General features: G+C 40.3%; 1 protein-coding gene across 5 annotated transcripts in view; it reads left to right on the top strand.

The window, feature by feature from the left end:
* Positions 1–26,778, top strand: part of LOC106632299 (disks large-associated protein 2) — a 123,737-nt gene that overhangs the window by 10,318 nt on the left and 86,641 nt on the right. Inside the window, exon 1 of one of the 5 annotated variants that reach the window (XM_014337841.2) lies at positions 2,992–5,556. The exons of the other annotated variants lie outside the window; for them this stretch is intronic. The gene's annotated coding sequence lies outside the window, so the exon portion shown is untranslated. Of the gene's footprint in view, positions 1–2,991; positions 5,557–26,778 lie in introns of those variants that run through there. 5 annotated transcript variants of the gene reach the window in all.

Here is a 26,778-nt window from a genome sequence, read left to right on the forward strand (position 1 = left end):
CAGCTTGGAGTAAGACAACATGCATGAAGAGGATGATGTGGACAAAATACTCATTTGCCTAATAATTCTGCACTCCCTGTATAAATGGCCCACCCTGTAGTTCTTAACTAGTTCCAAAACTGTCCTGTGGTTCTAGTGCACACATGTGCATGCTGTTGTAAAATACGACCTCTGTCTGCATCCCACAATGACCTAATACCAAACATCTTCAATCATACTAAAAGCGATTCTTCAAAGGGGATTTGTGTCTCCAGCTGGAATTGCACCAGCAACCAAATGAGCATGTGAACCACAACACATCTTTCATGAAAATAAAAATATTTGGCGTGGGAGCCCTAGCACAGTACAGAATGACTGAAAATCGCTGGTTTTTACTCTCACCATTAGTAAACCATATAGAAATATATTGGTGCACACTCTATGGAGATCTGACTTGTTTTGCTTGCCACAAAACTGATATATTATCACTTAAAGTTTATATGGTGAGTTTATTAGCAAGGAGATGCCATTTTACAAATGCAGCAGACTGGAAGAAACATCTGTTTAGAAACACAATATCGACTTCATTAGTTCCACCAACAGAGATATATCCGCCTGTTTTATTGAAATTTTCTACGCTACATTCACAAGACTGGTGGTAATTGGTGCTTGGTCGGCAGGAGTTGGTCTACCATGGTTTTCTTTCTTGTTTTTTTTTCTCTGAACCACAGTTGGGGATTGTGCTGATGAGCAAGGGAGACTGTTTAAAAACGGCAATGATCGTGCAATCAACTCAAAACAGTTAACTTAAAGACTGGAGTGGTGCGTTTGACACCAGGAGGATCACCTTCCACATTACATGAAACCATTTCATCCTTTCTTTTTGTAAAAATATCACTTTTTAAACCAAAATTGAATTCAAATGGCTCTTAAATGAGCTCAGTTGTTAGAACAGTCACCCCAAGTGACAAGGATTAATTGCTGCTTTCCTTTCTGTGTGCTGAGCCGACCTATTCTATTCCCATGGCGTCAAATACTGCCATTTCGTCAATGCCACCGGTGTCTCAGAGATGGGCACAAAGTGTCCTCTGGTGTATGTGCCAAGCCTCCCAAGACGTGCAACCAGCAGGCAGCGGTTTGTGTCCTGCTTGAAAGCTTTGTTTGATTTACATGTTTTATTTTCAGTCGCTTTTTGGTTGCATTTATTTACATCATGAAAAATAAAACACCAAGGGCTCCTGACCACGCGTCTGTATGTGACATGCGCTTGAGCCAACTGCATATGCACCAAGGTCCTTAAAAAGAAGAGGCAGGAGGTAAAGACAACCAGCAAACCCTGGATAGTGTGGGGGAGGCGCTGAGAATTTGAAGATGGAGCAAAAAGGAGCTGGTTGTTAATTAGCTAAACTCTGCACGACTCCTTAAGTCGGCAGAGGTCAGAGCACAGAGCACCATCCAAGGAAAAAGCACTCCAGGGGTCCTCTGCCTTTCTCTTGGATTTTGTTTTTTTTTTTGGTATTGCAGATGATCAAATGTTGGCTCACATCAGCACAAATCTCAAATACTGTCACTACCCCTTCCTTTGATGCGTTTGAAGCCAAAGGCCAAGATGAAATTATTTATTTTTCACAGTGAGAGAAAGAAGATCACACTGAAGAAATGAGTTTGAGTATATTTATAGATTATAGACAAAGAATAAATTAGATGGCGTGTGAGTACAGTTCCTCTGGCCGTGGTCACGGCTGCTCTCACAGACTGAATAGAAAAGATGGCCTGATCAACACAGAGAGCACCTATTTGGTTGTGATGCTTCAACACCAACAATGCTACAAGTCCACACTGGTCAGTATGTGGCTGCCATACACAACAAATGTACGTTACAGTAGCTTTAGATGGTGAGAACAAAGATATCTGTTTTGACTTTTTTCTCAAAAAGATCAATAATATTTTTCTCAATGTGGCTCTAATACTGCTTCATATAGGATAATACGCTGACTGATTTTTTTTTTTTTTTAATTGAATGACCCAGGTGACACTTCCATCAGTGCTGTGCTGGTGTCAGTTTTACCTTGGTCTCTGTTTGCGAACAAGCCCACATTTTGACATAGCATCATGAAGTTTTCATAGTAGGAAAATCATGGCAGAATCTTGGGACTGCATCTCTAAACCATTAGTTATACGCTGTCCCATTGCCTCTGATGGCAGTGGTTCCACCTTTGGGCCCTTGGTACCTTTGACACCTTTGTGGTTTTTGTGTGCGGTGCTAGCATTGGCTATTCTGCACCTGCACCTTTCTTTTTTTTTTGGTGGAACTGCAGGAAGCAGGTTATAGATTAGTCAGGTGGACCAACACCTCAATAATAATAAAAAAAGATTTGAACATTAGTTAAGTTGCTGCACAAAATTATTTACCGACCTAATGTCTGTTCTATGAGAGGACTAAATACAGACGTTTAAATCTTTGTCAGTAGGGTAAAGCAGCAGGCACTGAGTGTCATACTACAGGTTAAGGAACCTTTTGTCTCATTTTAATCACACCTGACGGTCACACATATTGTTTTTAGGAAATGAACAGTCAGCCAGGATGGATTTCTACTCATTTTTGAACTGTACTGGTCCTTTTTTTTATTATAGACTTCACGCAAAACATGCCCATCTGCTCTAAACAGCTGGTTATGCCAAATGGTGCGAATACTCAATGTGAATTTTAAATTGTTGGTTATAAATACAGCATATTAATAAAAAGGAAAGTGTTCTCATAATTCCCACGACACCACTATAAAAGTTCAGCACGTTTGTTGGCGTGTAACGGCCGGTGAGTGATCATTTTGAGGTTGGGTTTGACTGCTTTTACATGGAGTCATTACCTTTTGTTTTCCTCATTAATACCACAGGTGCAATTTGCTATAGTAGGTGTTCTCCTAATGTTTCAAATCATAAATGCTCTCATAGGAAAAAAACACAAAGAAAAACAGTAAAAAAAATTAATGTATGAAGTTTTATTGCATTTGAAATACTTGAAAAATGATCAGGTATGTGTTAATCATCTTCTCAAATAGTCCTTTTACATTACAAATGAGCTGACAGCGGAGTTTCAGCACAGCCACACGTCAGAGATTATCTGCGAGTTAATCATGTGTAGGATCTTGCTGTGATGTTACAGGCTTTGTCAGCACAAAAGCTTGTGATGAAGGGAGTACAGATTCGAGGACATCTCTGCCTCCGTTTGATGTGCATAACTTAAAGAACTGTTAAAGGATTTAAAACATTTTTTGTTTCGTCTTTTTCTTCCTTTATCAGCCACCTGCAGAACTGGCTCTTGATCATGCCTTGGTCATCATTTTTTCAAGGTTGAGGCAGACTGTTAATGACTGTGCGCACCACATCGTTTTAAGGAATGTAAAGCAAGCAAGGGACGCATCGTGGGCAGTGATGCTGTTTATGACTTCTGGTCAGACAAAGAGCTCGTGCTTTAAAAATGAGCATGTTGAACATTTAACGTGTCTCTTTTAGTTCTGTGAGTCAGAACGGGATTAAACCACTAGGTGGGACTGTTTACTTTGATAAAATGCCCGACTACTGCTTTGACATGACTGCTGGTGTATTTCAACCGTCCATTCCCACAATCCAGTGCAGACAGTGAGTGTTTTCTGTGTAAGCGTAATCTCATATGCATGAGTAAATTTGTTAGTGCAAATGTGTTACTGTGTCTCTCTTTTATAAGTCGTCTACAAGCTGTAATAATCATTTAACTAAAGCAGCAGTTCCTTACAGTTGGGGTGAAATCACCACAGGAAAAAGTGTTTGCTTCTAAAAGCATTAAACTTATGACTTTATCAACCTGATGAATGAAGTTTTATGGCTTTTGCTGGTTTGCAGCATTAACCTCGGGGGTAAAAGCTAAAAGTTTGGGGTCCGTTATAATGCAGGGAACATTCCTCGTTAGATTTACTTTCATATTGCTCAGTTTGTTTCATCTAAGGGTTCCCTGTAATTGTAGCTAATTTAGGTCTTTGTGTACGCACTGATTTGGCAAACACTAATCTGTTTCAATTTGATTTTATGAATAAAACCACAGGTTTCGTAACTTGAGCGTGTTGGAATACTTAACATCTAACATTTCTAAATATACTGTAATAAGCATGTGGCCAGATTCAGCCTTGTTTGAGTTGCTGTCAGTCTGCACACACATGGAAAACTTTTTATCACAGCATTTTTGATTGAGCTCATAATTAGGGTTTTACATCTTTGTGTATTAAGCTTGCCTTTTTTTCTATCTGCACTGCTGCTTACATGTAATTTTTCATATGCATTGTGCGATCATGTTTATCTTGAGCGGCAGTTGGGCCTAAAATCAAGCTCATCCTTCCTCAGTCTGGATTTATTCATCTCTAAGATTGCCTCTCAACCTTTGAAGCTACACTGTGCTGTAGGACAGAGAAAAGGCTGGCGAAGGAGGGAGGACGTGAGGGGAATGTGAGGGCGGCTGAACTTGGAGACGAAGTGCTCTGCTGGTTTTCAGAATGTGCAGCTTCAGTTCGGAACAGAGGTGAAGTCAGGACTTTGAAATGTGTGAGGCTGAGGTAATTTGGTCGGAGCTGGTGTCGCGTTGGCCTGAAGTGAAACCTTTAGTTTTGGCGTGTACCTCTCTGCAGCCTGTTCGCTTCCCTCTAACTTTCTCAATGGAGGGGATGCCAACTGAACACCTGCACATGGCATGAGAAACGTGTCTGATCTTCATGACGTATGCAGGGCCCCGGCAAGACCAGGAAACGACTCCCTCCTTTTTGGTCGGAAGAGTGATGTCATCGCAGGGAGAGCGTGAGGTTGGCTGCGGCTTTATTGAGCTTGGCATTTTATTACCAAGAGTACCAGACGTGTGACCACATGCACCAGTCCATGCGGGGACACAGACCTGGGAAGCTGAGAGCTTGATATCATGGCATTTGTGAACCGATATAAAGCCCTTTCAGAGGGAAAAGGAGAGTGAAGCAAAACCATAAAACAGAGAAACGCAGACAGATACCCAGAGGGGAAGAGGGACAGCATGAGTGTGAATGCTGATGGGGATAGCAACGCGTGGAGCAACAGAGCTGCAGAATCCTGAATCCAGCAGATGGAGACTCCGTGTCCTTGTTTTGTGGTGATCTGTGGAAGCAACATGCAGCTCGCGCCTCTGCCTCGCACTGCTGCAGTGGAGGAGTAAATGCGGAGCCCAGCACTGCTCCAGGTGATCCACAGCAGCCCAGCCCGGCAGACTGCTCCCTCCTCAGCCTTCCCTCTCCTCCTCCTTTTCCTCCTTCTCCTTTTCCACCTCCTCATCCTCTTCCTCCTCCACCACCTCCTCTTTTTCCTCCTCCTCCTCCTCTTCTTCCTCCTATGTCACTGCTCCATTCCTCTGAGGGCTTTGGAAAGAGATAAGAAAGGATCAGAAAAGCAGAGGAGAAATCCTGCTGTCCCCCCCTCTGTTCTCAGATGTGACACACCTCTGCCCGACTGTCCGCCGCTTCCCTGTCATCGTGTGAAGACGCGCCGCATATGTGCTCAAATGTCTCCGGAACATAGACTCACTACTAGGTAAGAAGACTGAGACTCATCCAGAGAAATGTTTCTTGCCCACTGTTTTCCTTTTGGGTTTTTTTGTTTTGCTTTTTCTCGAGACGTTTTCTGTGGAACTGTTCCAGCCCCGAGTGAGAGTGTGAATTTAACAGGTAGATGAGAAGTTATCACATCAGATCGGACAGAAAAGAAATCAAACGAGGCTCTCAAAGACAAATACATTTGTCTTCAGGTTTTAGGAAAAGCACCTCTTCCCCTCAGCAGTCACAGGGATCCATGCAGGTGTGTGTGCATTCATATATGTGTGTGTGTGTGTGTGTGTGTGACAGAATCCAACAGGGTGGCAGGGATTGCTCTTCAACCAGAGCCTTCTCGATGGGTAACAGGGGGATTATCATCTTTACAGTGTGGCCAAAAAGCTTTCTATCGATCTCCTTATGGCCACAAATGTCAGTAGAATCTGTGGCTTCAGCATAACTGACAGACTGTCTTTTTCAGTGGTACCAATAGTTGATCATTATGTAATCATTTTTATGGATACAGTTTGGCGATAGAGAGGAAAAAAATCTCGTCATTTTCTGCATGTCTTAATCCCCCGTTTTTCATGGATGGGGATGAATTTCAGATGAAGAAAGCACTGAAAGGGGGAATTGGGGTACTGACAGGAGGGTGGAAGAGGACAGGAGGGGGGTGGAGGAGAATTTACTCCATCACTCTTTGATTTGGAAAAACTGCTGGCCAACAGCTGAATGGTGCAAGTCTTCAGTCTCTCAGTAACATGCTAGGTCTTACTCTGCAAAGCCCGAACCTGGAAGTGACCAAACAAGGCTTCATCGCATTCACCTTTCAAACACAGTGTCTTTGTAATATCATAATAAGAGATGGAGACCAGGTGATTCTGCAGCAATGTGTCCAAAACCTGCATTCTGCTGTGAGACAGAGCATCAGGACTCTGTGTGTGCGTGTCTGTGTGTTTGCGAGCTAAAACCTCTCACAGTGTCCTGCAGAAAACCTGTTTTGGATAAAAATACATGTGCATTTATTGCTAATTTATTTTTGGATGCAGAATCAAATCTTTCATCGCTGCATTTGGCACCATGAAACATCCTGTGCGGACATCTGTAGTCACACACATGTGCACAATCTGTACATATTATGTGCTCTCTCGCAATAAGCTCTCATTTCTCACACACTGTACACAGAGATAAACCTGTCGGCGCACTCCGACAGCTGTGCAGGATGAATCAGGTTGCTTTCTGGTGTAGCGAGGTGTCTGGCTGGCCGTTTGTCATGCGTGGCATTGGGAGGATCCCAAAGGAGCAGAGTCTGAGCTTCTCTCAGCTCCCAAGCGGCTTTTCCCCCTCCTTTTGATTCTCCAGGAGATACACTAGCATCCTGAAATGCTTCATTTAGCCATAATAAGAGTGTCAAGCTCCACCAGCAGCCCCCAGAGGCTATAATGTAAATTACACATGTGAATATGAAAGTCTTGGACAGTCTCTGCCAGTTACTTCTTGATGGTAGAAGGAGTACTTTGACATTTTGGTTAATGGTTTTTTGGCTCTTGGTTATGAGTAAGTAGAAGATTGATCACTATAATGTCTTAACAGCAAATGTACAGATGAAGCTCACAGTCTATTGGCTTAGCTGAGCATAAGGACTGGAACCAACACATAAAAACTGACTGTTCCCTGGGCTGGACATGTAATAGTTATACCGGCCTCCTGCCAATTTGTCCCAGCCTTTACGAACATCAGAAAATTTTCAGTTTCGTACATTAGCGGGCTTCACAGATGCTGTTAGGTTTACTTTGTTACTGCTGGACAGAGCCACACTAGAAGTTTTCTCATTTACTGCCTTTGCACTAAGCCAAAGTAACTAACTTCTCACTGTGGCGTTGGCATTTTAGATTGACCCTAGTGACATGAAAGTGAAAAAGTACTTTACCACAAAGTATGAAACTCAGGGTTTAGCACTCTGAGAGCATGGATGTGCTCACGAAATTTCTAATCCTGCTTGATAATGATACTGTTATGCAAGACTGAATTACAGATTCAGGTCAGGCGGTCAAAACATTAAAATTAATCCTATGTAGACCTCTTTTACAACTTTAGTCAGATTTCAAGGAAATTAAACTATTAAATGTGGAGATTCTTGAGTGTCATGTAGAATTTTGACTTTTGACCCAACAGCGTTGTTAAATCAGTTCTCATGTGATTACAAAAATGATTCGGAGTCTTTTTTGAAGACCAAAAATTTCCACGAATTTTGACATCGGGGGTTTTTGAGTTAGGAAACAAACACCTGGATGGGAAGACTGATTTTTCAATCATTTCAACCATAATCGGTTTAACAGTGCTCTTGACTGCTGACACCGGATGGTAATTCATATTTGGAGTGTTGAAACATCCTCTGAAGTCTCCTTTTTTTTTTTTTTGTATTGCAAAGGCTTTTTGTAGCCTGGAAAGATTTTTTTTTTTTTTCTAAATTCTTGATTTAGGAGTTTTCTCCTACTCTTCTCTGCAGAGCACTTTCAGTTCTGAGCTATTTTAGGCTGTCTTGCAGGCACAATATGTTTAAGATTTACCCACACAGTTTTAATGGTGTTCAGATCAGGGGAACTGTGAGGGCTTTTCCAAAAGCTTCAGTTTGCTCTGCTCCATGATGGATTTTAGATGGACATTTTCACGTCTCTTTCTCTTTCAGCCACGGTTTCTTGGCCGACTGCACGACATTTGGATCCAGAATTTGTCAATATTTATTCTTCTTCTATACATGTAATGTTTCCAGTTCACCTGGTTTCCACACGTGTTACAGCTGACATGATATTCTTTTACTTCAAAGAATTTTGAATTCAAAATTCGTTTTGACTTGTTTTAAATGGGACCATCCAGAGCTTGCTTTGTGCAGAAGAAGACAATGGGGAGCAAAGGTTTCATGTAGGCCAGGGATGTCGAGTTCTATTTCAGTAAAGGTCAAATTTGGGAAAAGGGGATTTCCCAATGTCAGATGATGTCAGATGTGGTGAGTTTAAGGGCCAGATATACAGCCAAGTGAAAAGGGAATTTTTTCTTAGCACTCTGTGCAGTTCTGTGAAAAACTAACTACATTCCGTAGCTTGTAGAATCACTTTTAGGAACAATAATGTAAAGTAATTGTTTTCTCTACGATTTTATCAGTCTCTCCCATCGAATTTAGGCCCACTCTTCTATACAGCATTACCTCAGTTCATTGAGGTTTGGGGGCATTTGTCTGGACTTTGTCTGCACCATTGCAGCACCTTCATTCGTTACTTTTTCAACCATTCTGCTGGAGATCTGCTGCTGTGCTTGGGATTGCTGTCCCGTTGCATGACCCAGTTCCAAACAAGTTTTAGCTGGCAGACGGACAGGGGTCACGTTTTGCTCTAGAATACTTCGGTACAGAGAGGAATTCATGGTTGACTCAAAAACAAGTTGCTCAGGTCCAGCAGCTGCAAAACAAGCCGAAATGATCACCTCCTCAGCACCTTTTCTCTTGACAGTTGCAATGAGGTATTTGTGCTGATATGCTGCACTTGATTTTCTCCAAACTAAGCATTGTGCACTATTGCCAGACAGCTCATGTTTGGTCTTGTCTGTCCAAAAGGACATTGTTCCAGAAGTCTTGGAATTTTATATAACTTTGCAAACTTAAATCTAACTGTCATGTTCTTTTTAGAAAGAACATGTTAGCATTCTTACATTCATTTTGGTCCACATAAATAATTCAACAAGTCACCTAGCCATCATAAGACCTAGACAAAAAACGAACTACAGTCATAGTTTTACTGGTAGGCTGAATGTCGACTATTGGCAGTATGAGGAAATTTAAAATGCACGATAAAGCATTAATACATAAAGGCAAAGTGATAAATCTTTCATCTTGTTCTTGCATTAATTTTTGAAAGTGTCACTGAATGTGTTTTACAGTCCTGAACATGACAAGTCAGTGTTTGTGTGAGGCAAAAAGTAAAAAAGCTTTGATCGTGTAGTTTAGTACACAGTCTAGCCTTCTGGTGTAAAATCTGATCAACAAAATCTATGAACAAAAAAAAGCTGTTATTTGTTTTTGGGTTTTTTTGGAACCTGTCCTCTGTTTTGCCAACGTGACTTTTCATCTTCATCACTTTAAGGGTTGGCTCATACGTCTTTTTTTTTTTTTGTAATGTAGCTGCATGCTGCTTATCAGTTCAGCGATTTTCAGTCTCTGTCTCTGCTGCTGTGTGGCTTCAAAATGATGATGCAAAGTATGTGAAATTGCTTCACGGTAAATGGATGCATTGGCCTTTCTTGCCTCTTCTTATACTCAGTGAAGAAGTAGTAAGTTTAACACCTCTAGTTGATACTGCCTTCAGGATCAACATACTTCTTTTTCTGCCAAGTTTAGGCTCAGATACACATAACTGTTTAGTTTGGTGTATGCACAGGTTGTGTGGCTCTATACGAATTTGTCGAGGACTGGATTTAGCTCTGACCCTTGAGTTAGACACATAATGGTAGTTTGGACAGTGCAAATGACATGTTTTTATTGCCTTTCTCTGTTTTATACCAATCATTCCTTAGTAAATTCAAAAGAAGAGCCCATGGTTGCTGAGTCAGATGATTTATCAGCTCTCAGTCATCATCAGGTGACAATTATTCTGCTTCCAATTAAAAATCAATTAAGACTTAATGAGCTAATAAGTCGTGAGACTCCACTTTTTCTCCAACTTTTGCAGCTATCACAATAAAGTTTTATTTTTCTGTTTGTTTAACAAAGTTTAACAAACAAAAACTGCACGTCAAAAATTCATTTTTAAATTGTGTTTGGGTGCTGCGATTGCTCTTCAGTAAATTTCCCAAGTTGTGCCAAAAATATTGCGCACAACTGAATGGCTAATTTGTTTATCTACCCTCTTAGCTAGATGCACAGATCATGTTTTGTTTTTGGATTAAGCCGCAGTACATCTGGCAGTTGATGGTATCTTTTCTCTCGGTTTTGCTGCGGAGGTTTGGAGGTCAGAATGGAAAGATTAACCACCCATTAACTGACAAGCTGATTCATTGCTGGGTGCAGAGCAGGACGGCAACAAAAACACCGGCAAATTCTGTTAAATTTAAAGTGACAAGCTGCACATTCATTTTAAATTGATCTTTTATGTCTTCTTATCGGTGCTGCTGAACAGTCATTTCTGTGGCGCATCTGCATCGGCTGCATGATCGAGACATGACACGAGAGTCAAACTGGGATAGCTTAGATGACGCCACTTGAATTATTTTAACCTGCACAGCTTGATGTTTCTCTTGGTGACACAATTTACTTTGTTCATGGTAGTAAATCGAGTGTGTATTTAGACCCCATAGAGGCAATGTGAGTGGGTGAAGCACCACAGCCAAACAAATAAGCATATAAAAAACGCTGACAAGCCCTGCCACAACCTGTCCAGGTCCAGTTACAGATTGCCCTATGACAGCTGGGATAGGCTCCAGCCCCCCCGCATCACTGAATTGGATAAGTGGGAGAAAATGGCAACAACAATATCATAGTTCCCTGAGTGGTTATCCCATTGTCCCCATTTCGAAACGCCTTTAAACTTGCACTGCAGTTTGCTTCGTAAGCATTTCCAGGCACTGACTTTAAGCAACGAGAGTAATTGCTGTTCTCAAGCCATGTGTTGTTAAACCTGCATCTGCCCATTTCTCTATATTAATGAGAGTGCTAGCTAGCAAGTCCCATTTTCTTCATCATCATCTTTAGGCTCTCCACCAGTGTACTGCAAACATGGCAGCTTGCCAGGGCTGAGCCTTGAGATTTCTTTTAATATTTTTAAGATGTTAACTGTTAAGTTAGTTAATGCATCCTAGCTGCTCTTTACCTCTTATAAAAACACAAACAATTGACAGCATTAATAATCGAAGCAAAAACAGCACCACTGTGCTGGAAAGTATTTAATATCCATCCACACAATAAATACATGTAACCCTCCTCCCACCCGCTAATATTCGGATACCAAATTAGCTTGATTACTTGGAGAATAAAGAGTATCTTCAGCACGTTTGTAACCATAGCTGTCCAAAACTACAAGTTCCCCTTGACTTTTGCTTAGTTTTAGCAACGGAAATTGTTCTTTTCTTCTTTTACTTTCTGTAGCAGTAAGAAGTGATTGTGCTGTTGACAACCACCTCAGGGAATAACACTTCCCCAGATTCACCAATTAACTTTACTTCTTGATGACTCAGGATCAGGGTTCTTTTAGCAGCTTACCTATTTTAGAGCTCAGGCTGTTACAACACATCGTTCCTTTGTCTTGTGTCTTGTAGCACCTTGGTATTTTCTTCCAAATCATGTCTACAGTGTAGTTGTAAAGTCCATCGTAACTAGACTGTTATCAAGATCTCTTTAACTGTCTGAGCAGCTGATATCAAGAGGAAACAGATGAAATGCAAAGAGGAAATAACTGTAAATCCAGGGTTTAAAATGATTGAATGCATGTGATTATCCACCCATATGAACATGCATTGCACATTTGTTGATAATAATACTCAATATGTGTGATTTAAAATGATATTGTCATGCAACATATATTTAAATTCATTGTGTTTAACTCATTAATCAATATGTGTTCTGTAATGTGACAGCATATTCAGAATGTTTATTATCAGAAAATAATAGACGATAGCAGAACTGTTTTAAGTGAGTAGAGTTCAGCAGCACACAATGGGAAGGCTAGAAGGAGTTGCAGATGGAGGAAGCAGTAAAAATGTATGGTCATATGTAGTTTCATCCAACTTCGAGCCCCAAACTCAAACAAAGAAAAGTAAAATGTCTTTGAGAAGGTGAAGCTGTCTTTTTTTAGCAGTCTTGCTCCAAAATTGACTTTTTCTCACCATCTTTTGTTTTATCTGTTGAACTCATGTCTGTCTTTACTCTTTTGCTGCTGTGGTGACCAACGACTGCCCTCGGGCATGATTAAAGTTTAATGTCAACTCTTTTTATCTTAACAGTTTCTGGGTACCGTGATGTGCAGTGCTGCAGTTAAACGAGGAGAGCCCAGGATGGAAATAACTAGAATCCAAGATCCCAGTTTTAATCCCTTCAAGTGGTGCCTGGTACAATACCATGTTAGGTAGCAAGTGAAGCTGCGTGGGCGTGTGAGTGAGTGGAAGAGTGAATATAGAGAGCGTTCAGAGGAGTGAGCTCGATATTAGCGGCAGAGATTGATACCATTGTTCTGAGAACGTGGAAATATGTAATTTCTTGGCCAGTTTTGACACAAAAATCAGGCATTTTCACGTCATAATAGGTCCCAATGCTTAGTATGCTGTCGTTTCATAAGCCCTGTGGCAAAAGTTTGAATTTCCCTTTGCAGTTTTTGCCTAAATCTTGGTTTGCTCTTATTGAAGGCCTTCTCTGACCTAAAGTGAGAGCCAGTTTGACCCACTCTCAAGTTTTTTTTTTCTGTGTATTTTGGAGGCAGTAAATCATTAGAAATTCATTGTGTTTATGCGAATCGAGTCTCTCGTTTCTTGGTATTTTTAATGAGTGAGTCATCCATGCTTTTTGGTTCTGGCTAAAAAATAATTTCCTTCCCTTTTCCATTTCAGCTGTCAGTGGCTGCACCAAATGTAGAAAGTAAAACGGTAAATATGAGCTGGTTGGAGGAGAAAATAAAATCAATTGGAAGCAATAATGACGGTAAACTAGAGTGAAAATCATACATTATGTATCGATCAGCTTGAGGAGAAAATCTTTTGTTGAAGTCGAGTAAGAAATCCTCACATTTAGCAGGAGGAAACCCCTTCATTCAGGTGTGTGTTTTATTTAAAAGATGTCGCAATTAACAATTGAATCATCCGCCTGGTGTGTGTTGTGTGGTTTGGCTTCCATAATGAGGACTGGATTCATCTTCAGTCTCTGACAGTACGCCGAGCGGGATATGCTGCTCTCCAGCCTGTTTCCATGGAGATATTCGGGAGCTGTAGCTTCCCCCTCTTTTGCTGTACATTCCTCCAAACGGTGCTGCTTTATAAGAGGGATCTGGGCCAGTGTGTGTGTGTGTGGGATTTAACAGTGTGTTAACAGGCACACAGACACGTATGGTGCCATTGATGGATATACTTACGCTATTGTGGTAGTATTGAGTGTGTGTGTTTGTGTGTGTGTTGGTACCTCCAACAGTGTCATTGTACAGTGTGTCTGCAGGAGTTGTACTCTCTCTCCTGGTGTGTCATGCTAGTAGTAGCTGCTGTAGCGAATGTTCAAGTGTGTGTGTGTATGTCATAGTGAGTTATGGAGGCTGAATTATTCGACTTGCGTATGTGTGTGGGTATGTGTGTGTGTGTGTGAGAGAGAGAGAGTGACACTGTAGTGACTCAGACTGGTAGAAAGGGTGAGAGAGAAGAGTTGGATCAGTGGAGCGAGAGGGCAGAAGAGGTTAGCGAGAGAGAGAGAGAGAGAGAGAGAGACGGAGAAACAGAAGGTGAAAAGCTTTGCTGATCTAATGAATGCAGAAAATAATGTATAGCCTCATTGACATAATCGTGCTGCAGTGTCTCGTTACTGTATGTGTAGGGCTGTAGGGCTGTTAAAGCCAGAAAAAACAAGGTGACAAAGGTGACAAGCGATTCCTGGCCAGACAAAGAGGCCACCACAGGGACAGAGCGTGTCGTAAATAGCTGCGAAAAGGATCTTTGTGTTTTGGCAGAATGATGCAGTGCAGACCTGAACAGAGAGTCCCTGCCATATGGAGGCCAGGGCAATCCCTGTAACAACAGGATTTTTAATCCCGAAGCTCTGCCCTGTCAATGCTCTGCATGTGTCTCTTGGAGTAGTACGATCCACTCACTGATTCTTCGACCGTATCTGATAGTTTTTGCACGTTACCAATTAGTTTTGTGAGAAGAGCACTTACGTAATCTGGCTTGGTTCTGTGTTAACTTGATTTTTTTTTTTTTTAACAAGCTTGATCAGTTTCCTTGTGAAGCACTTGGTTGCAGCAGAACAATTAATTTCTTGTTTAACTGTTAGGTCTACACAGAGGGGGAAATAATTATTTGACCCCCTGCTGAATTTGTAAGTTTGCTCACTTATTGATATTCTGTCTCTCCGTATTAAATTTTAACCCTAACACATCAGATCACATCATTATTTGCCCCATCCCATAAGGTGCAATCAAAAAGGTTAGAAACAGACCAGGGACACACATTATTTGTATGGGACCTGCTGCGTGTTTCTTTTTTTTCTTGTCAAACAAACACATCATGGTCACTTTATTAGTTACTTACTAATACCAGGTTGGACCCCTTACATCGTAATTCTTCGTGGCGTGGATTTAACAAGGTGCTGTAAATGTTCCTCTTAGATTCTGGTTCACATTGAAATGCTGGAATCTCACAGTTCCCACAGATTTGTTTGCTGCACATCCAAGAAGTGAGTCTCCTGATCAACCACATGCCAAAGGTGCTCTACTGGATTGAGATCCGATGACTGGGCAAGCCATTAAGTACAGTGAACTCACCACTATGTTCAAGAAAGCAGCTTGAGATGATAAGCACTGTGACATGGTGCATTATCTTGGTGACAATGTTGTGGTCATAAAGTGCTGGACAATACTCAGGTAGGTTGGTACTAAAGGGCCCAAGGTTTGAATCATTGATGTAAGGCAGCATGGAACTGTTCTCATCCTACTATCCAAATGTTGCATCGAGAATCATCAGACCAGGCAACATTTTTCTTCTTTTTATCAGTTTTTTTTTCTTTGATCTTCTGTTGTCCAGTTTTGGTGAGCCTGTGCAAATTGCAGCCTGCTTCCTCTTCTTAGCTGGCAGGATTAGTACTCGGTGTGGTCTTATGGTGCTGTAGCCCATCTGCTTCAAAATTTGATGTAATCTCCCAATCAGAGATGCTCTTCTGCATACTTTGGTTATAATAAGGGATTATTGGAGTTATTGCTCCATTCTTATCACCTTGAGACACTTGCGAGGCTCAGATAACTGCCACTCAGTAGATAGTTTCCCTTTTCTGGACCATTCTCCGTAAATCCTATAGATGGTTGTGTATAAAAAAAATGGATACATGACACAAATGTCCTCAATTTAATTTTTTTCTCTTATCAAAACGAAGCAGAATCAAATTGATTGACCTGTGTAATTTTAAACAATCTGCTTTCATGCATGAAACGGATCTGTGTGTTCCCCCTTGTATACACTCACAGTCCCTGTGCATAGCATAATAGGATATGATGTGTGCAGGGATTGCCTGTAGAGTAGCCGGGTGGTAGCAGTGATCTTAGTCTATTACACTCAGGGGAACTCTTATAGGATCAGTTCGAGTCGGGCAAGAGAAAAGCTCTATGCGTGCGCGGACACTGCTGCTCACTGTGGCTCGATCCTTGCCAGTGCTGTGTTACCTGCCGTGCGTTAATGGCCAGAGTGCTCTGACTCACGCTGGGCAGCGGAGCCTGCCAGGTGGTACTTGTCCACGCAGGGAATTTAGAGTGCTAATACTAATGTGCTAAGCCAGCGTCCGGTCAGGCCAAGGGGGAACCTGAGTGCCACAGATGATATAAAACACCGACAGGGCATGGCTAGGTGCACCGTTGAGATGGTTTACTCAGCTGGAAGCTCACATGCTTCCTGTCATGCTCGCTTTCTGCATCCTGTTCAGGAACATGTGAGTATATCTACAGGGACTCATTCACAAAACCACTCCACCTGCGTTCAGCTGTAACAACTGTGAAATGCATCTGCTTGTATAGAGAACAAAACGTTCGCCTTCATCCAAATGACTCTACTTTGCTGCCCAAACTTTATTTCTTCACTGATGAAGGGAAGTGTTTTCCTTGTGGACAGAAAGAAGAGATCCACAGTTTTTTTTCCTTTGAGCCTTACACACAAACACTTCTTCTTTTATTAAAATTGATTTCGAACAAAAAACATTCTTTTAGCTTTCAAATCCCTGAACAGTCACTAATCAGAGGGTTCTGCTCACTTGGAAAGAGTCTATGTAAGACGAATTTTGCTTGACTCTTGCAGGCTGCTGGCATGCAGCACCCACAGCTTGGCCTGATCAGCAGACCCTTGGCTCATCAGCACAACTTGAGCGTGGAAGTGGATTATTAATGGCATTGAATATTCCACTTATAAGGGATCCATCAAGTGTCTTAAACATAATCTTTGAGTCCATTTAATCCTAGATACTTATTATTAAGATGCAAATCTTTTGGTAGATCGTTTTGGGAGAAAAACATTTGAGCATGTTTGTGTGTCAGACTGCTTCATCTGCTCTTTAAAAGTCATTAAACAACAACAACAAAACATAAGCAGCAAACGTTTCCCATACGTGTGGGGGCATATGAAATAAACCCAATAATTTAGTTTAAAGCCTTTTAGCAGCATCAGCATTTGCTAATCATTTTAATTGCATGGGATTAGGAGATCTGTTTGTCACTGCAGAAAACAAAACAAAACACAAGAGACTTAAAGATCGTGGCCTGCGCTCTGATCTGTCGTGGCACACAAAGGTGAGAACACTGACAGCAAAGTCTAGCACCCCGCTGGTGGTGACAGTTTAATTTGAAACTAATTATGGAAAATTCTGGAGCTTGTCTTATTTTGTTTTTTTTCCTTCCACATCAGCCCCGCTCAGGGAGTGAAAGTGTTGACATATGCCGTTCAAGGGTTTGGATCAGAAAGAAGACGAGTCTTAGTTTAGACATCTCTAAGCAGATTTTTAAAATATCGTTATAGACGCTGTAGAGATTGTCAGCGAGATCAGTGACGGCAAGGCTTCACTGTAGCACTGCAAAAAAAAAAAGTTCTAAACACCAATCAAAGTGTCACTGGCGCTTTAATGTTTCAAAAGAGCCACAGATCTCTTTTGTTAAGTAAAAAAAGAGAGTTGAGATACCACCAGAGGGCAACTCCACCTCTGTCTTTGTGAAAATCGAGCAAAAACTCTCACATATTCCTAAAGAAAGGGTATAGATTTAGTCACAGAGGAGATTTGGCTGCCTACAGGGATTTTAAATTGACCACTTTGGAAATTAGGTGTGTGTGCTGAGAAGAGGGAGAGACGAATGCACCTCTGCTCTTCATATCAATATTCTTTCAGCCCATTTAAAATAAAAATAAAAGCTCTCTGTTGTTTCGAATAAACAGAGAGTTTCTAACCTGGGATATAAAAGATGAATGTAGTCACTGTGGTGTTACCCACTGCTTAGTGCTGTTAAGTTATGAAGCCACAAGCGGAGTGCGATCGCCAACATCATTGTGGCGATGAAACCTGATGTGACGGGTGAATTAGAAACCGAAGGAGAGGACGCAGTTATGTGGCAGTGACTGGTCATTAAAAGGTAGGCATGGCTTACAGTACAGTACTGTGCAAAAGTCTTGAGTCACCACTCATTTCTTTTCTGAAGGCTGTATTTTCACTCATTTTTGGTCCAGTCCTTGTAGCTGACCATCTTCAGAGAAATGTTTTGGGTTTTTTTTGTTTGTCTCTTAAGACTTACCTATGGATCACTAAAGAATAAAAAAGGCATCTATGCCAAGCATGAACCCGTAGTTTCTACATATAACAGACAACTTGGCAAGGAATCAGTTTTCAATTGTGTCTTTAAAATTTTGTTACCAGCAGCCTGCGGCATAAACTCATCCCAATTTTATCAGCTGAATCTATTAAGATTGCCAACTTTAACACAGTTTGACGGACATAAAATAGTATTTTTCCACCAAAAAGGTTATTCCCACAGGGCTATTAGTTTGAAACTTGGTATATCTTGGTACGGTGTGCAGTGCGTCCCCAAAAACTGTGTCACGGTCTGCGATGCAGACTGTGTGGAGGTGAGCATAAACCAGACGCGTGGAACAGAACTCGGTTTAAACAGATAGCGAGCCATTTTAAATGTCTAGTAGAAAAATACAAATCAAACAGGAGAAGGCCAACTAAGGAAAAGCAAACAAAACCTTGAACTGGATAAATTAAACATGAAAACACAGTGAACATGAACCCTGGATTTGAGATACATGGATTCCTTGAACATAAAACATGAAAAACAGAAGACCTGACAATGAACAAAGGGAGGCACAGGACTTAAATACACAGAAGGCTAACGAGGAAAGTGGAAACACATGGTGAACACAGCTGACACAACTGGACTTGACACAGGGTAGGCAAAACTTAGCAGACTGAACATGGAACATGAGACTGTCAAAATAAAACAGGAAACATAGCGAGACGTAGACTCTGACAACTTGGGAGAGGGAGACAAAGACATGACTAAGACACACAAGGGACGACACTGGGGACACAACATAGACAACATAGTAGGGAAACAAGGACAGGGCAGGAGCCTAAACTGACAAGCACTAAACAGGGAAACAGAGAACTCAAAACATAGAACCAGCTGAATCCTAAACTATATAATTATATAAGTTAGAACATAATACAAAACAAGGTACAACACCTCAAAATGCTGGGTCAAAATGATCCAGAACCATGGCAATCAGTCATGGATCGGACTCCCCAGAGCCCACTCAACATTATTAAATCACTGCAGGATTCCTGATCCTGCACTAATCCAGTACTTATGCCTGACTATTCTTTGTTAAGCCACTTAACACTGACCTGTGAATCATTTAAGCATGAAAAAGGTATCTAACTTAATGGTTAGCTGAGTTAAGTACGTGTCCATACACAACAGAGAACTTTGAAAAACATAGCAAAAAAAACCAACAATTTTAAGTTGAATCTTTGTTCTTGCTGCATGTCACAAAAACGAAATCAACTGTTCCTATTTCTTCAGTTGAAACTATTAAAAATGCCAAAGATAACAGTTCGATGTGCATAAAACAGTATTGCACCAACAAAGTGATTCTCAAAGATCTATTAGCCAAAAGCTTGTTATATCTCAGCATGGCATGCAGTTTGTCTTTAAAGAAGGCAAAAGAAAACGTGTCAGGCCTAAAAAAAAACTATCTACAACCAATGAACTGGAAGTCAGGGACTTAAGAAATAGGAGAAAAATCCAGCAAAGACCTGATATAGGTTCTTTGGTTGATTCATCTACTGTTACAACTACTGTTAGTGGCTGTCGAGAAGCCATTCTTAAGGAAGGGAATATACAGTGCAGCATTATAAGCAATGGACCGGCCTCCTTAGAGCCCAGAGCTAAACATTATTTAGGGAGTGTGGAACAAAAGGTAGCCAACATTCAAAGAAAAGCTTTGCAATATCCTTGAAGAAGCCTGGAGAACTATTCTTGAATAACAATCACAGAAATGATTATAAAGCTTGATTAAGAGAATTCAGGAATCATGGTGGTCATACCAAATATTGACTTTCATGCTGGTTATAGTTGTAAAACCTCAGTTTTTGCATACTTTTTGTATAATGCATGCTTGAATATGTTACAATAGGTTGCTGCATCTGTTTCCTATTTTCCTATTAAAATGCAAATAAGTAAGGGGTGCTCAAGACTTTTCTAAATACTGTATATTCTACTTTAGCCTCCCTTTTGATTCCAAAGTGGGAATAATTTACTAAATGAACAGTGTTATAGTTTACTAAGTGAACCAACAAGCACAGTCATTTTCTCATAGGGTTGTACATTTTGGAACCACTGCAGCTGCCACCTACTGGCTATAAGACGTAATGCAGATCCAAGATCTTTTGCATTCACTTCACTAGTTAGACCTGGAAGCTATATCCATCTTTGAAAGCATTCAGTTTATTACCTCTGCCAACTAGGTAATTTTTTTTTTTCAATCTCATTAGTTTTTCATCTCCAAAATTACAGAGCTCTTAAACACACAGTGGAGCCACGGACAAAGACGAGATCAACCATGCACTTAATTTATTGGCGGTTAATAGCAGATCAAGCAGGCTTTTTGCCCAAAATTCAAATAAAATTACATTACAGTGTCACAGAAATCCATGGCTTTTTAAAAACTTTTTGTTTCTGAAAGATATTCCAATTGATGTTTGAAACGAGGTTTAGGAATTGTGTGAAAATTGTGATTTTTAAAAAAGTGTTATTGTACACACTGTAAAAGCAGGTTTTCTGAAATATATCAGCGAGGAACATGTTGGATCTCTGTATACAGGATCATCATACAGTGAGACCAGAAGCACTGAAGCACACTGAAACAAAGTTTTTATCTTTTGTTTTGTAAACTTCTTCATTAAAAAAATCTCCATAATTTAGTACAAGAACATTTTGTGTTGAGCCTAAAAATACGCTTTTGAATGTTTCCCATTGTATCCTATCACTGTAGCCTTTTTATAATGCTGACAGGTAGTGCCACAGTAACATTAGACGTTTAAATGTTTCTCTTTCTTTTTATTTTGATAGGTATTGTTAAATGATGCAGGTACATGTAAGCTAACCAGCATGACATCAGGAGGTTCGTTCAGTCTCTGAGTGCTTTCCGCTAATGAGCTTCTCTCCAAGAAGCACAAAAACTGTCCAGTATGTTGAGCGCATATTCAGCCAGACACTGGTTCTATCTATTGTTTTTTGTGGCTCAGTTCCTGTGCCAGTATTCATTTGTTTAAAAAAAAATAAAGAAAAGAAATGAAAATGCATGAGCAGGTGAACATAATAAAGTCTGAATCCATCATGTGAGCTGCTGCTGAAAACAAAGCCAACAGTGCTGTGGAATTGCTTTGGATGCTTTCACTCCACATCACATTACAGATAAGTTTTTCTTTTCTTTTTACAAGCATCAAAACAAATAAAAAATAATTTAAATGAATATCAAAGTTCCCTCAAGGCTTCTGATTTGACATTCACTCAGCCCATTGTGATGGGTTTTGTTCAGGCACAGCAGCAGCGCTAAAACCCAAGGCCCTCAGAAAATCAGGACAAAAGCTTGCCATTATGATTGCAGATGGGCATAATAAGAAATACTGTAGTGTGGAAATGCCCAGTTTGTGCTTGTGTAATCTCCCACAGCAGCTTCTTTATTAAAATATTCTGTCACTGCAGTCTGTGCTCAGTGTCCTAAGAAGAAACAGCTTCTGTTGAATGTCAGACAGCTTTGACAAATTGCACTTGAGTGTGAGACCCACACTGATACTGGTGTGAGGCAAAAACACGGCCCACGGAAGCCTCTCAGCGGGGACGTCAAAGTGGACGCAAATATAGAACAAAGCGAAAGGAAGTAAAAGGGGTCAAGCTGCTTGAATGTTTTGATAAAATGTCAAAGGAACATGAAGAATTATGTCCAATGCAGTTGGAATTACATGAAACTTAAAAGCCAATTCAAAAGACTTGAGCTATATAGGTTGTATCCTCCTGTGATAACAACTCAACCTTTGTATGGTTGAGTTTAAATGATGGACAGTATGCCAGATTCCTTCTCTTTCACTAACAAGTTCCTACCTTAAAAACCACGTTTGAAATACTCAATTGTAGCCAGCAGCGACCTATCTAAAAATAAAACTGGTAATAGCCCGCCTATCACTGCAGAACGCAGTCTGGAGCCGAGGAGGGAATAAAATCATAGCTCATAGTGGAGAGTGGAAGACTACAGCTGGAACAACAAATTGGAGAGCAGAATTTCTTGTTGGATCCATGTGCTAATAATTAGATCTTACAGAGAGGATGTCTTGCAGCACAGTGGAAGTTATAAAAATTACAAATCTGAGCACCTGGCTAAGTCACTATCCATAATCCTATCATTTCCCTGTAGAATTATCCCCTGTAGATAATTCTGTGCACTGTGGGTCAAAATACGTTTTCTTCATTGTCCCTTTAAAAAAAGACGGTGGTCATTGTCTGGGACGAATAAAATATGACTACATCTACTTGGAAATATTATTTTTATTATTATTGTTATTGTTCCCATTTTCCAGCTTGCACAGCAGGCAACATGAGTGACTCACAGCAGTTCAAAAGCATGTTGTTATACCTAATCATTATCTGTACAATTGGTTTCAGTATGACACATTAAACTGCATGATCAGAGCTCTATGTGGGCTTACACAACAACTGCGCATACACACAGGCAGAAACACACTTGATCACTGACGGGCTGTAGATATTTGAGGAAGACAAATGTGGCTGAAGAAGACATCTTGTGCACATGAGCAGACACATTTGTTTTTAGATACTGATTAAGTCATGAGTAAGTACAGCAACAGTCATTTGGTAGAATGACTAACAGCATCACTTGGTAGCCTGTTTGATGTAGCCTGGTTAACTTTATTATTCATGCAATGTGCTTGGCGGGTGCAAACAAGTAGGAACGTCTATGGTGTTTGGACACTATTTTTTAACAGTGTCCAGTTACTTGTGAGCCTCTGACAAAGGAGAGACTACAAAAATGGCTGTTAATTCTAAGCAGTTAATGCAACAACCTGAAAATACACATTTTAATCACATCTTGATTGCTTTGTTTGGCGGTTTACATGGTTACATTTGCAGAATATAAACCACCAGGATGTATCCCTGACCAACTGTAATTCAATGAAAACATTCGTATTTATAAAGGGGATTTCACAGTGTAAACCAAGTGCAAACAGACACATGTCAAAATACAGCACGTCCAGGTATGCTATAAAAATATCCAGGTATGCTTTTACTCTATTGGCAGTGTGCTTGGGATCATTATCGTGCTGAAAAATGACCCTATTTCAGATTCACAGTGGATCAAAATCTGATTGTAATTTACTGCATTTGTAATTTCATCATTTTTGACAAGATCCCCAACACCACCGGCTGAAATGTAGCTCCAAACCATGACAGAGCCTCCATTGTATTTTGCTTCCATACATATTGACGATGATTTGCACCAAATATTTCCTTAACAATGCCTTCGTGAGAGCCACTCTAAAGAAGGCTTTAGCAAACAGTAGATTGATCAACTGAAGGGACAGATGCATCTCTCAGGTTTTGTGTCAGGTCTTTGCTTATATTTTAGGCCTGCTAATTCTTCTGTCCTCCACTTGTCTACTTTCCTCAATTTTTTTGAGGACACAGTGCACATCATGTCGAGAAATACCAGGTTTTCAGCTAACAGCTCATTGGGAATCACCTTGGTACACCTTGTTGGTGCAAAAATACAATTTAATGCCTGTCAAACTGTGTTAACTTTGGTATTCTTAATGAATTTAACTAATCAAATGAGAAAAATTGTGATTGTTGCGACAGGCCTGAAGATACAGTTTAAAACTTTGCTTTTATTTGCAGACTCAGTGGTGGTTCATCCCTTAAGATACGTGCTTTTTTATCACTGAATGATTCATATGTCACGATGAGTGGAAAAAATAGCCAATGCCAAGAAAAAAATCTATGAAAGACTTTCAGAACGAATGCCCACTATTGTTCAAAAACGAAAGTTTAAGTGCCAGAGGTGACGCAAGACTTTTGCACATCTTTAAGTTTGATACAGTGGTGGAATAGCACAATCCTTTTATGGATGTGGAAGAGGATGAACGGGTGGATGCTCTAACCTGTCAGTTAAAGCACCAGTGAAGCAGTGATACTAAGCTCTTTGGTTTTTCAAGCTTATTCGCTCACATACTGTATCTGTGTCCATCATGAATTCTGTATTTTATCGTGTCTCGCTCCACTTGACCTGTAAATTCTTCAGTCCTCCAATTTAAACATCTTCCCAAAGCTCTCATTTCTTCTTTGAGGAGCAAAGAGTGAGGATGCATACAGTAAATCATACAATTTATTGGCAACTTTAAACAACACGACAAACCACACTTTATTTACTATGTATTTTTACTCAATACATTTTATTACTCAAGCTTTAGCAGGGACCACTGTTAGACTAAATTGCATTTTTCTGTGTGAATGTGCTCCCTGTGTCTTCCTGTGCTCTCTCTGGGTACTCTGGTATCCTCCCACAGTCCAAAAATATGCATGTTAGGTTAACAGGTGATTCTAAATTGGTGTGAATGTGAGTGTGAATGGTTGTCTGTCTCTCCATGTTAGCTCTGTGATAGACTGGTGACCCGTCCACCTTTCACCTTATAATAGCAGGGATTGGCTGCAGCCCACCTGTAACCATAAATTGGACAAGCTGTTGAGAAAATGGATCGGATGGATGGATGTCCTAAATCTAAGTTTAATGAAACAAGTGTTGTCTTCAGTACAAGCCATTAACCGTGCTTCTGTGATTTTTACATGAGAGTTTATTAGACTTTCTGGTCTAACTAGACCCCAAATAGCCACTAGTTTAATAAATGAAGTCATTTGTGTTCATTTGCGTATACGTATATGGATTAAATAAAAATCTAAAAAATAAAGAAAAGTAGGTTTTTACTTACTGAATATGAAATGCCAGACTGTTTGCGCAGGTTAAACATGCAGCTATCTCACATAAACATGTGTTATGTTGGTGAATGTAACTACAGTAATTCACCGGTAGAAGTAATTCTACTATTAGGATTATCTGCACAAACACAAATGGTAATATACACAAGCATATAAGAACTGATCATCGGTATCTGACGTTGTTTGAGATGACGTGTCGGAGGAAATTATATCTCATTTCTCACATTTGTTAAGATGTGGATAGCCTCCTCTGCCCTCTTTTCGGTGAACATGTGAAGCCCCCTTTGCTCTCACTCACTGCTTGCTAAGCTGAGCTAAGTGCTGCTTTGAGATTAATACATCCGAGGCCTCTTTGCCAGATGATGTAATAATCGTGGTGGTTTGCTGTTGCCTAGATACACAGAGATAAAAAAAAACTCAGCCAGGTCTTGCTGACTCTGTTACCAAGACCCCAAGGACCATTTTTGTGTATCAGCATAAAAGTGTCTCAGAATACCTGCCGCTCACTTTTGGAGCCCATGTAGGGGAAACCATTTTTATAGTTAATAAAAAAGTCTGCTTTAATATGTTTGTGTCTAACAAAAGAAAAAGTATTTGTCTGTCTTCATATAATTTGCTTGAACTTGGAGTGTCAGTAGTAAAGTAGTAAACTCCCTAACCCTTTAGACACTTCTGTATTCCTCTCATATTCCCTTCACTCGCGCAGACGTCCCAGGGAGAGGGAACTCCAACAGCCTGCTGAGATGCAGGTCAGATAGTTTGTCTCAGTGTTTGTGTATGTGAGTGAGCTCGCACTACAGATCGAGGTGGTGACTAAGCCTTTGCTTCTGTAACAGTGTTGCATTAAGTGCATCTTCATTCTGTTTTTAGCTCAGCAGAGCCAAAGCTAATCCACTGGTTGCTATAGCAATAAAGTCTTTCAACACTGAAACTTTTTTTGTGCCTTCAAGCTACATGAAGATGATCTGATTGCCCTGGTTATTTAGCAGGAAAATGGAGTGTTGGATTTTGAGATGGATGACAAAAGAAAATGATTTTGTACTCTCTGGGCATTTCTCCACCTGCATTCTTGTTTGTATGTGCAGACCGACATGCCATGGGTTACAAAGCAGCTTAATCAAGGGTGCATTGCATGCTGGTTTGGAGGGAATCGGGGCTTGTATTGCAGCTGCAGCACACATTTCTACATGTACATCCTTAACTGTGTAACAAAACTGAATTTTTTGGGGGTGAAGTGGTATAGTGATATACTCGCTAAAAATGAATAATTACATATACCTTAGAGCTTAGATTATTATACATAACTTACCATTTCTCTTTCTAAATAATAAATGTGAGAGTGACAATTTAATAAACTATAAATCCGTGCCTTCATTTAGCGATATTGACTACAAACTATATTTTTTTGCCTACTTAAAAAAGCATAAATGGACCAGATTAGTACACCAATATCTTTATTTTGAGTCTGTTTTTTGGTATTTTACAAAGGTTTACCCATTTACTGTAAACTATAGTTCCAAAACATTTAAAAAACAATTTCATTTAAAAAAATGTACTTACAGAAATTATTCATAGCAGTAAAATTGCCTTCCTGATATATTTTAGGCCTCCCTTGTGCTGCCAAAACAGCTCTGACCCTTGGACACAGACCTCTGGGGGTGTTTGTGGGTTGTGGGATGAAGAACAGAAGAACATTGCTCAATCAGACAAGTATCTCTGGAGTTTAAGGGTCGGGTCATTCCGACTCCTTGTGATATTCCTTGATCTGTTCCTGAGGAGTTTTGGATGTTGGTTTGATGAAACAACTTCTATGAACATATTTGGGTCTTTAGAAAACTCTCATAGACATTAAATTGTTCTTGATAATAACTGGTATCTGCTTGTTGTGAAAGAGGGAAAAATAACCCTAGGAGCACAACCACAGCCATGGAAACATTCCTATACAGCAAATT

Source organism: Haplochromis burtoni, unplaced genomic scaffold, assembly GCF_018398535.1.
Source record: "Haplochromis burtoni strain Fernald_Lab_line unplaced genomic scaffold, NCSU_Asbu1 Contig_92, whole genome shotgun sequence".
NCBI classification, from domain to species: Eukaryota; Metazoa; Chordata; class Actinopteri; order Cichliformes; family Cichlidae; genus Haplochromis; species Haplochromis burtoni.